The 13,232-nt window shown below is 41.9% G+C and overlaps 1 pseudogene; it reads left to right on the forward strand.

Annotated features, from left to right (window-relative positions):
* The first annotated feature begins 629 nt into the window (after positions 1 to 629).
* Positions 630 to 747, forward strand: LOC126282549 (5S ribosomal RNA; annotated as a pseudogene).
* The last annotated feature ends 12,485 nt before the right edge of the window (positions 748 to 13,232 follow it).

Raw genomic sequence — 13,232 nt, forward strand, 5'->3', positions numbered from 1 at the left:
AAAGGACTATTAATAACATCACTTTAACTGAAAGAGGTGGCGCAATGGTTAGCACACAGGAGTCGCCACAGGAAGACGACGATTCAAACACGTTTCTGGCCATCCTGATTAAGGTTTTCCGTGATTTCCCTAATCGATCCAGGCAAATGCCGAGATGGTTCCTTTGATAGGGCACGGCCGACTTCCTTTCCCATCCTTCCGCAATCCGATGGGACCGATGACCTCGCGGTTTGGTGCCCTCCCCCCCCCCCCCCTCAAAATCAACCAACCAAGCAACCATCATTTTTAAATTACAGTGCAATGTTGTTTTAGTATTGTAATTTAAACAATTCATTATATTTACAAATCACGTATAATAGTTATGGTAGACGGAAGAAGTTAAGACACATCTGGCACTCGTATATATCTCTCCAAGTGTGACGTACATAACGTGTTGACCAATGCTCTCATACATATTCTGTGTATCCTGATCGTATGAGGTTATTCTTGTCGTTTAAAGGGCCGTGCTTAAGCCAGTGGTGCTATTAGTTGCTTGTGTGGAATTATAATTTAGTAGGGTGATATCTAACAGCGGTTCGTCCATTCTGAGAAATGATATCTGTATATGGGAGGGCTTTACGTCTGTGGTTGCCAACAGCCTTGCCGCAGTGGTAACACCGGTTCCCGTCAGATCACCGAAGTTAAGCGCTGTTGGGCTGGGCTAGCACTTGGATGGATGACCATCCAATCTGCCGAGCGCTGTTTGCAAGCGGGATGCCCTCAGCCCTTGTGAGGCAAACCGAGGAGCTACTCGACTGACAACTAGTGGCACCGGGCTCGGAAACTGACATACGGCTGTGAGAGCGGTGTGCTGAGTACAAGCCCCTCCACATCAGTATCCAGTGCCGCCTATGGGTTGAGGAGGACATGGCGGCCGGTCGGAACCGTTGGACTTTCATGGCGTGTTCAGGAGGAGTTTATTTATTTATTTTTGCTGTTGTGTTTGTCATTTGTTCTCGTCGGGAATATTGGTGTTTCTTTACAAGACGCAGGCTACAATCAGTGTCAATGTTCTTAAAACAGTATGGGATTTTTCGTCTGACTGCTTCCTCTTCGTGAGCTGACTATATAGCCGTCTATTAGAGGGCTCAAAAAGGAATTTACCTTCGACCACTAATACCTGAAATGATAAATAAATGATAAATAAGAAATTTTGCAGACAGGATCGTGTCTTAATATATATATATATATATATATATATATATATATATATATATATATATATATATATATATATATATAAAGAGAGAGGGAGAGAGAGAGAGAGAGAGCGGTGCCGACAGTTCTAGCTGTCGTCTTCGAACTTCTAGACCTGTCGAGAACGGTCACTGAGGGAATAAAAGTATTTCAATAAGCAATTTTAACTGAAAAAACTCTTATTTGTCACTAAATATCAGATCGCACCCAGAAACATGTCCGGCTTATGTAAATTACTGAAGAGTCTCAGATTCTCACGTGCTACTCATTAATTACATGTTTCGTCATCGCTCTTCACTACTTGTGTACGTTTTCTGCTCTTCGGTTATATCAGCTCATTTTCCTTTCTTGACAATTAAAATTGACAGAGTGTATTTAAAAATACAACGTTTTATCTTCCCATGCAGATAAAGCACACCCCGAAATTCCGCAGTAAATATAGTTCATCATCTTAGTGTAAGTGACAATCTTAAACTCTTAAAGTTTTTAAAACACAGTGATACACAAAAATATTTCAACTGGTAAGAGAGATTTCAGTAGCCTACATTTTTATGCTTTTCTCAATAACAAACGTCTATACGTAAATCCTTTTGATAATAAATTTCGTAACAGAGTGAAACGAGCTGCTACTTAGTTATTAAAGAAAAAGTCTGTAATCCGTATTTGAAATCAAGTGTATTCTGTGTGAGTCATTTTATTTTAGTAAGTAGACTGTCAAATATTTTCATAGCTGCAAATTTCGTCCTTTTCTGCGTCAAAGCTAGATTCATTAACGAGTAATGAAGACTATTTGTCCATCAAATGTTGTACTTGTCAGTACTCGTCTTACTCTCGTGCTCAGATAGATTGCTGATAGCAATGCAGTATGTACGAGTGCGTACTGAAAGAGAATGCCTCAATTTTGTGTGTGTGAAAACTCTGACATATTGTTAAAATAAAACAAACGTTATTAGCATTCTACTTTTTTATTCTTCATGTCTACGCATTTGTAGCCCTCTGGTGCTAAAGTGCTCCTAGTTGTAGCGTGACGTATGGCGGTGTGGAATGTAGCTATTTTAGTGTGTGATAAACAGCGTGCTGTAGTCGAGTTTCGAATTCGAAGAGTTCGTCGACACATACAGCACCCTCTCTTCAGCATGACAATGCCAGACCACACAGGAGTGCTGCGACATCTGCTACAATTCCACGCCTTCGATTGACTGTCATCGATCATCCTTCACATAGTCCCGATTTGGCCCCATCCACGTTTTGATCTGACTCCAGAACTTGAAGAACAATTCTGACGACTTCTCATTGATAGTGACGAAGCGCTGCAAGCAGAGTTGAGGTTGTGGCTCCGTCAACAAAGTCATGCATTCTACAGTGACACTATCAAGAAATTGGTCTCTCGCTGGGAAAAATGTTTTCGTCGCCAGGGTGGCTATGCTGAGAAACAAATATGTAGACATGAAGAATCAAGATGTAGAATGTCAACAATATTTTTATTTAAAAATGTTTAAGAGCTTTCACATGATAAATTCGGAGGCATTGTTCTTCAGTATATCTTCGTACGGCGATACTGTAAGTATGAGTATTTTATCATCAGTTTTCGTTATAGAGAGAGGATAAATCTGACACTTGGAAACGCACGTGTGTCACAGATTCACGTTGTTCCTTCATAATTAAAAGGTATCTAAAAATAAAAAAAGTAATTTTTCTTTTTGTTTTAACTTCCTGTGAACCTTTGCATTTCTTGACATCTGGTCTGAATTTATCTGCTGAGTAAGATCACGTGTTCAATCCGCATTTCCTCGAAGGAAATCTTCCTAGTTAATCTGTTTTCCTTTGTACTCTCTCTCTCTCTCTCTCTCTCTCTCTCTCTCTCTCTGATGTCCATACAGCGTAACACAGCTCTTCGTAATCTTGACTGTTGTTCTAGGGCAGAATGAAAACATTTCCTCATTTTGTTTCAAAACATTACTTCTTTCTTTGCTCTTTATTTGATCTAATATTTTTTGCAGGATTCTTCTTTCTGTCCATTTCAAATCTTGCAATGTCCTTTTGCATCCGGATGATAGTAATGTTTCCGACCCATGGCAGACTTTTGGTTTTACAACTGTTTTACAGTACCTCAACTTTAGGAAACATTTTTTATCGTACATATCTCCGACTGTCATGTATGCTTTTTCCATTTCTTTAGTCCTGATGTGAACTATTTCATTTTACTTTTTATGCTTAGGGCAGCAATAAAATTCCTCTGTCATTATTGATATCTATTTTGTGCCCTTTTCTATGAAGTGGGCAAATCAATGAAGGGAGGAGAAGAAAACTGAATAGTTGTCTTGACGGATCATTACTTGACCTATAACGACGCAAATAATTAAAAAAAAAGTCATAATCAAATAACAGTGATTCGTTTATTAATGTTTTATTTGGTGTGTCACAAAAAAGCCACAGTTTACGATTGATGGGCTATTGGAAGTAAGCCATCAGTACCACTGTATCAACCTTATCACCACTAATAATTTTAGCATTATGTCGAGGTGTATTGACGTTAATCATCAACAGTGTTGGCTGTTCGCGTCCTCCTGCGAACCTCACACATAACTCTGATTAATATCTCTTGTACAGTAGACACTGTTTGCCCAGCTGAGGAGTTGCCCAAAAATATTATCCCATAAAAGAGCAGTGAAAGAAAATATACTGCCCAAAATTGGCAGTTAATCTCTCGGCAAAAGTGGCTGAACGCAAAATGTTTCATCTGTAGTACTAAACGGTTTCTCGAGTTTCAGTCTTAGTCAATTATTATTTGTTTAGAGTAGGGCTAACATCACGTCACACATGGAAACAATTTTTCTTTAATAATACGTATACAGATATTTTATACACATAAAATAATGATTATAAGGAGGTTAAAAATACTACATTTACAAAGCAGAGAAGGTCATAGACTTATGTACACCTGTTGAAAATACAAAACTTATGCCTTAGTTGCTAATAGGAGATCCTCCGGATCTCCAGGAAAAGGTCGATTTGGGCACATGTATATGTGCTGAACACTTTGTCGTTCAGCACCACGGTCACTGCTGGGCGATGTTGTTAATCCCCGTACACTGAGTCAACACATCTTCAATTATTTTTCCTTGTTATATTGATTTCAGGCCAGATCTTGCGATGCTCTTCAAATCCTGGTGACCTTGTTGACATGCAGGGCATCTTCAGTTGTTCTGGGGTACTGTTATTCTCCTACATCTCTGTCCATTACTATCCTGCTATTGCTCCGTTGCGCACCAAGAATTTAGCATGTAACACCTAACAACATTCTGCACTGTTAATCATTTCTTGTTGGTATCCTAGGTGAATGGAGGTGTGATTTTTTAAAGTGATTTTTCGAAGTTTAAAGGTAGCCCATTTGCGCAAAACCAGCCAGCAACTTTCACATTAACATGTTTTAATATTTTCTGTGCGGGAATACCAATCCCATCCACCGGTTTGATGCCTTCATTCGAGAAGCTTCTGACTGGCAAGTTGGAAAGCCCTGCGAGTTTTTCTCTGGCCACTAAATAGGATAGGGCGACTGGTGACCTTCTGCGAGTTCCACGAAACCGCAGCGCGGCCCGGCGGCCTTAATCTGCTCCGCGCGACGATAAATCACTGGCGCCGCTGTTACCTGCCGGGAACAAAAGACACCTGCCGCGCGCGTCGCGCTGTTGGTTATTGGCGCCCCCGCAGACCCCGCAAACGAGCCCCCAAGCCGCGGGGCGCCACGGGCGGGTCAATCGCGCCCTCTGGGGTCACGCCGGTTTACTCCCTGATGATCGACACATACAGTGGGCGGAGGCGGACATGGCCTACGAACATTGTTAAATCATGTTTATTTACTTCCGAGGATGAGACGTCAAGGGAGCCATCAAAAACTGTCGATCGTATAACATCTAATTTATCTTTCGTGTACCCGTGTCGTCCGTAATAATTACTCACAGTTTCAGTAAATCCGTCTATGCAACTACTAAATATTCATATACACACATCAAAAAAAGTTTCGCATCACCTCGGTTCCGAGAGTTCCGGAACCTGTACAGAAAATGGGAATAGAGACCAACACAAACATCATTTCCGCCCTTTTTATTGCTTATGAAAACCACACACTATATGTCGTACCACAATACAGCGAGACCTTCAGAGGTGGTGGTCCACACCGGTACCTCTAATACCCAGTAGCATGTCCTCTTGCACTGACGCATCCCTGTATTCGTCGTGGCGTACTATCCACAAGTTCATCAAGGCACTGTTCGTCCAGACTGTCCCACTCCTCAACGGCGATTCGGTGTAGATCCCTCAGAGTGCTTGGTTGGTCACGTCGTCCAAAAACAGCCCTTTCCAATCTATCCCAGGCATGTTCGATACGGTTCATGTCTGGATAACATACTTGCGACTCTAGTAGAGCGATGTCGTTATCCTAAAGGAAGTCATTCACAAGATATGTACAATGGGGGCGCTAATTATCGCCATGAAGACAAATGCCTCGCCAATATCAGTCGGTGGATGGCATGGTTAAACTACAGACAACACGAGCCATGCACCTAATTCGTGGTGGAAAGACTGTCGGATCCCCTCCGTCCAATAGGCGCTGCTCGTTCATGGTTGTTTACATCTTTGGGCGGGTTTAGTTACATCTCTGAACAGTCACGTACACAAGGTATAAAAGAGTAGTGCATTGGCGGAACTGTCATTTGTATTCGGGTGATTCATGTGAAATGGTTTCTGTCATCATTATGGCCTGACGACGGGAATTAACAGACTTTGAACGTCATTTGTACTCTGGTGATTCTTGTGAAATGGTTTCCGTCATCATTATGGCATCACGACGGCCTCAGACTTTGGACGGTATTTTAATAGTTGGAGATAGACGCGTAGGTCATTCTGTTTCGGAAATCGTTAGGGAATGCAATATTCCGACCGCCACAATGTCAAGAGTGTGCCGAGCGTAACAAATTCCAGGCGTTATCTCTGACCACGGACATGCAGTAACCGACGGCCCTCACTTAACGACCCAGAGCAGAGACGTTTGCGTACAGTTATCATTACCAACAAGCAACGTTGCGGAAATAGCAAGAGAAATTAATGTGGAAAATACGAAGAATGTACCCGTTTGGACAGTGCCGTGGAATTTGGCCTCAATGGGCTATGTCAGCAGACGATCCACGCGATTGCCTTTGTTAACAACACGACACCGCCTGCAGCGTCTCTCCTGGTCTCATTGCGGTATCGTTCGGACTCTAGACGACTGGAAAACAGGCCTGGTGAGATGAGTCCCGATTTCAGCTGTTAATGGTTCGAGTGTGGTGCACATCCCACGAAGCCATCGACCTAAGTTGTCAACAAGGCACTATGCAAGTTGGTGATGGTTCCATTATGGTGTGGGTCCATGTGAACTGTTCACTGAATGGAAATGATTACGTTCGACTACATGGAGACCATCTGCGCCGATTCATGGTCTCCATGTTCCCTAACATCGATGGAATTATTAGGGATGAAAATGCACTATGCAACAGGGTCACAATTGTTCGTCACTGGATTGATGAACATGTTGGACATCAGTAATTTGGCCACCCCGATCACCCGGCGTGAATCCCATTGACCAGTTATGGGACACAACAAAGAGGTCCGTTCGTGGACAAAATCCGACACTGGCAACACTTTCACAGCTGTAGAGGCAACATGGTTCAATACTTCTGCAGGGACTTCCTGCGACGTGTTCACTTGTTCAGTCTATGCCACGTCAATTTGCTGCATTGCGCCGGGCAAATGGAGGCCCCACACTATATTAGGAAGTATCCCACAACTTTCTTCATTCGATTTTGCACTTCATATGCTAAGATACCTGAAAGACATGTTATATATGGCCTCATATCCCATGTGTATTAATCAAATCTTTCGTTATAAACTCGTTGTAGTATTCTTGTCTACTATAATCCGGGAATGTGTGCTCTTTCGTCATAAATCCATTGCAAGATGCACATGGGGAAGGAGTGCATAGTGACAATAACGTTGATCAGTGAGTGTGTCGCGTTCAAATATTTTAAGGTCGGTACCCCCCCCCCCCCCCCCCATGCAACATTTCACCTGCCCACCATAAAACATAACCACAAAAATGATCATGTTTGACAATACTGGGCGCACCCTCGTTTGGTGAGAGGAGAGCAAACGCAGTGCACCCAGGAACATTGTCGATCATGATTTTTCTGTCTTATGATGTGAGGAGACATAATGCTGCATGGTTGCAATGGCCTCCAAATTATTGAACACGGTACACTTACCAGTCAAGGTTACTGTGACACTGAACTCCTCCGTGTGCGCCTTTTCAGAGGTGCACGCGGCCGTGACTTCATTTACGTGGATGACAACGCTATTCCTCCAACGTAAATCTCATCGAACACTTGCGGTAATGGTTTGGAAAGATGTATCGCAGCACGACCACATATAAATCACTGACCATCTAGTAGTTGTCAACCGCATACTGTATTGCGGCAGTTCTATGTACGGTCCAAGTTTTACCGAGCTATCTTATTTGACAGTGTCACATCATGTGAAAGTTACTTCCGTCCTTAAGGTAAGCACACATAATGCAGGCAAAATACAAGTGGCCGGGAAAGATTTATAAAAAGAAAAATTGACATTCACTGATGGACAGATGAAATGCACATCATAGAAAATGCCGGAGACCCTGATCGGTTACTGTCACATGTTAGCGCTAACTTATGAGTAACTTGCTTTGTTGCGAGTATTTCGCTTCATCGTTACGTTTGAAAGAGTGAAAGGAGCAGACGTGTTTAGTGATCAGCAGGAAGCCACACAAAATGGGATTCAGGTGACAAAAAGGCGCTAGTTTGTTATCGAGTGTAATGCGAAGCATAATTCGGGGGAAACAAGAGCGGGACTCCTTGCAGTTTCACTTCCAACCATTTAAGTCTAGCCTCAATGATGTAGTAACGCAAAAAAATACCAGTTTCCTATCCATGACTAACAGACTCTTTTAGATGCCTCGTGCCAAAGCTATAACGTTCATTAATGAGAGTTAACGTTAGCCTTTCCTATTTTCCGGCCAGTTCTATTTTGTCCGCATTGTGTCAAACTTTATTTAGACCACTCGTCTTTCGACGGTTGCGCCAATACCTTCAGGCCAAAGGAAGCTTTTACATACACTTTCACAGAGGGTGCTCAACCGTTACATTGTGTGACTGATAAACAGAATGCACCACGTATACTAAACACTTATTGGAGTTGCAATTCCCTTTTCAACCACTGCTTCAAGCCGTATAACTGCAGGCTGGTTTCGGTGCAAGCTGTAGACAAATTTTTGCTTCCTGCTCTTTATTCATGCCATCTTCAGAATTTCAAAGAGTGCCTTCCTGTCAACTCTGAAAAACCTTTTTTCTAAACCTACAGATTTCATAAATACAGGTTTCCGTTTCTTCCTCCTGTCTTCTAAGGTAAGTCACATATTAAGTATTGCCTCGTGTGTTCTTACGTTTCTCCGGAACCTAACCTGATCTTCACCGACATTAAGGTCTACCAAAGTTTCTAATCCTCTGCAAATAATTCCTATCAGTTTGTTGCCACCGTTACTCATTAAAACTAAGATATCAGCAGTATCAATACCTGTCAGCATGAGCCTTCTTTGGAACTGTAAGTACTGGATAGGTGCGTAAGATCGCAGCGTTTCTCTATGAGTTGCATAAGCACAACAGATACACATAATCCAGATTTCGGTCATCACTAATATATTCTCTTTGACTAATAACAGTCTGCCAGCGCTATGGCAACTTTTCGAATCCGCGACTGTAGGAACTTGAGGCGAAGAACTCATCGAGCCATGTTCGGAGCGCATTTTCATCGAGAAAAGAAGTTCCTTGTCACTTCCCAACCCAGCTCCTGTGTAGTGTTTTTTTGTCAATACAGCAGAATGCGGGCGGGCGTTATTGTGGAGTAGCCTCACTTCACGCAGTCTACTGGTTGTTTTTCTTGGTTGGAGTCTGCAAGACGTCTCAGTCGGTGACGATAAATGTCAGCAGTGATGGTTACACCTCGTGAAGAAATTCGTAGCACAACCCCACCGTCGCTGTTATACCAGATGCATAACGTTATCTTTTGCGTATGCGCTCAGGTATCTGTAGGGGGAATTGCTGCTTAGTTTCGGCTCAATAATGCCTTTTATTTTGTTCTATTAACATGAAGCAGGCAACGGCCTTGCCGCAGTGGCTACATCGATTCCCGTGAGATCACCGAAGTTAAGCGCTGTCGGGCGTGGTCGGCACTTCGTTGGGTGACCATCCAGGCCGCCATGTGCTGTTGCCATTTTTCGGGGTGCACTCAGCCTCGTCATGCGAACTGAGGAGCTACCGAATAATAGCGATTTCGGTCAAGAATACCATCGTAACGGCCGGGAGAGCGGTGTGCTGACCCCACGCCCCTCCTATCCGCATCCTCCACTGAGGATGACACGGCGGTTGGATGGTCCCGGTAGGCCACTCGTGGCCTGAAGAAGGAGTGTTTCTTTTTTATTAACATAAAGACTCCAGTTCTCGTCACCAGTACGAAGGGATAGGAATGGCTGGTGTTATTTACGAGCCAATTGATGATGAGCAAGCAGAGACGTACATATGGCTACCCGATGATTTTTGTGATTTTGGCGTGTGGTGCGTTCTCCACTGCATGCAAATGTTGCACGATGGTGGAATGATCACAGTTCATCACATCTGATAGTTCTCGGGTACTTTGGCGTGATCATCGTGGATCAATGCCTTTAAACGCTATTCATCCAATCCCGAACGTCGTCATGCAGGTGGAGAGTTACTAATGTCCTAACGATTCTCCTTAACACGGAGCAAATGTTTCTGGAAGCTTCCGCTGTTGCAACCCCACTATTCAAATCAAACGGAAGACTATGTCTCAATTTCTCCAATGGGCATCCTACTTTCTAGCGTCTCGGCTCCTCTCACAATATGTAAAGTCAAACATCAACAGTGATCTACAAATAACAATGCCAATTGACAAATAAATCAATAGCAACAGGAATAGCAGCATTCGAAACAAAAATGTTAAAAACTTATGCACCAACTTAATATTACGATATATGTCCGATGCGAGTATGCTAGTATGTGGTGTAAGAGGCGGAATGGTTGACATGGCTTGTTCTCCTAAGGATCTCAATAATTCTGAACGAATAGTTTGCTCCAGGTGTTATTTTGACATTAGTCTTCCAGTGATACATCGCACACTTCACCTATATCATTTTCATCTAGTTCCCCTTCCGTATAACACTACTGCCTTCGTTTCCTTTGTATAGTCATGCTATATATTTCTTCCACCTTCCAGATTTCAATTTCGTTTTTAGTACTGACTTACCATCTGATCTCTTAATTAGTACTGTTATCTCTCTTTTCTCCAAACGTCTCTTCGAATTTTCTACGAATGTTACCCATAATCAGGTTGAATTCTTCAATTTTTTATATCTCTTTTAACCATTTATGCTTTGGAAAGAATGGACTTTCTGTCAGTCTCATTTCATAGACGACATTATTCCATTTTGTCTAATCCACCTCCTTTTTCTTAAGTCAGCTTCATACTGAATATCTGTAGGATTTCCAGATATTATTTATGTAATCCAGTGAAAGTCAATCCCCTTACAGCTGTATTTTTTATTTCGTTTTGGTGCTTATCCACGCGCGCACAATCGATTTCGAGACAATATTGTCTCACCTCGAGTTGACTATGAAAGACAAAGCAGACATGTCGTCTTCTACTTTATATTAGTTTTGTATCTACTAATTCCTTTTTTTTTCAGTCATCAGTCTTCTGACTACTGTGATGCGGCCGGCCATGAATTCTTCTCTTGTCCCTACCTTTTCATTTCATCGTAACGCTTGCAACATGCGTCCTCAATTATTTGTAGTGTTATTCCAATTTCTATCATCATCTATATGTTTTATCCTCTGTCGCTCCCTCAAGTACCATGGAAGCTATGCCCTGATGTCCCTGCACATGTCCTATCATCCTTCACCTTTTTCTCCTAGCAGTCCACCGAATATTCTGCGTTCTTCTTTAACACCACATCTCAAAGGCCTCGATTCTCCTCTCTTCCGGTTTTCCCACGGTGCATGTCTCACTACCATTCAGTTCTAGTGGCTACAGTTCCTGCCGATGAATCAATGGGTCCCGGGTTCGATTCTCGGCCGTGTTGGGGATTTTCTCCGTCCGAGGACTGGGTGTTTGTGTTGTCCTCATCATTTCATCATAATTCATAAAAGTGGCGAGATTGGACTGGGTAACAATTGAGAAATTGTACGGGCGCTGACAACCGCGCAGTTGAGGGCCCCACAAACCAAACATCATCATCATCATCATCATTATCATACAATGCTGAGCTCCAAACGTACATTGTCAGTAACTTCTTCCTCAAAGTCTATGTTTGATACTAGTATACTTCTCTTGGCCAGGAATGTCCTTTTTCGTCAGTGCTAGTCAGCTTTTTGTGTTCTCCTTGGTCCGTCCGTCATGAGCTATTTTGCCGCCTAGGTGGAAGCTTTTCTTAATATCATGTGTCAGGGGTTCACCGGTCCTGATTTTAAGTTTCTTGCTGTTCTCATTTCTGCTACTTTTCATTAGTTTCGTCTTTCTTCGATTTCCTATCCATATTTTGCACTAATTAGATCATTTATTCAATTCAGCTCATCCTGTAATTCTTCTTTAATGTTACAGAGGGTAGCAATGTCATCAGCAAATCTCATTACTGGTAACACTTTTTCGCTGAATTTTAATCCACCTGTTGAACTTTTATTTTATTTTCCTCATTGCTTCTTCAGTATATTGACTGAACAGTAGGGGCGAAAGACTACATCCTTGCCTTACAGCGTTTTTTATCTGAGCGCTCCGTTCTTGCTCTTCCAGTCTTGCTACGCCCTTTTGGTTTATGTACACATTGTGTAACAGCCGTCTTTCCATGTAGCTTAGGCCTATTTCTCTCAGAATGTAGAACATCCTGCACCATTTTAAATTGTGACATGTATTTTCCAGGTCGTCAAAGCCAATGAACGTGCCTCGATGTTTCTTTCGTCTTACTTACGTCATCAACAGCAGATCCAATGAACGTGTCCCGATTTATCTTGAATCTTGTTTCCATTAACAACCGCCTCTCTGGTGTCTTTAACTTTCCTATAGCCAAATCTATCGTCGTCTAAGAGATCTTCAATTTTCTTTTTCTTCTTTTGTCTGCAGATAAGTGTACAAATATTTATTTATATTGGATTATGGAAAGTACTTTCCACAAGTTTTTCAGGAAAGGTTCTTCAAGGACATTATCAGAAGTTCGTACACCTTTCTGAAAATCAATTAACTAATAATATTGTATATACGTACAATAGTTAATATTATTCATGGCATTAAATACTAATACAGTTTACTGTATTGTCATCATCAGTGTACAAATAGGACATAAAAATGTCAGACACTTTCTTGTCCACATTTGTTTCTCTATCGTTTTATAAAATTAGTGTGTAACGCTATAATTCAGAATATCCCATGTACTTATCGTTATCTGTTTGCATTTAATGCCCTTGATGTAACGTAAAATTCTTTTGTCAATTCAACACATCAGTAATTCACGCTTCCTTTTCCAAAAATGCTATGGACTTGTGTCACTGTATCGCAGAACCTCTGAACTTATCTGCATGTAAATCCTGTATTTGTTTCCGCGTGTTATGAATCAAAACATGTGGTACACATTGACAATTCATTTTGCGACCAAACGAAAGGGTTATACAATGCAAACGAACGTATGTGATTATGCAAATTCGAATATCTCTGAAAGTAAATGTCGATGGAAGAAAACTGCAAAAAGAAAGGCGCCAGATGGAAGTTTCACGTAACTTTCATTCTAACACAAATCTGCAGCCAAACCATTTTCGTCACACGTTTGTAACTGTGAATTATTTATCCCACAGCATACCACAAGAAAC

Source organism: Schistocerca gregaria, chromosome 7 (genome assembly GCF_023897955.1).
Source record: "Schistocerca gregaria isolate iqSchGreg1 chromosome 7, iqSchGreg1.2, whole genome shotgun sequence".
Lineage (NCBI taxonomy): Eukaryota > Metazoa > Arthropoda > Insecta > Orthoptera > Acrididae > Schistocerca > Schistocerca gregaria.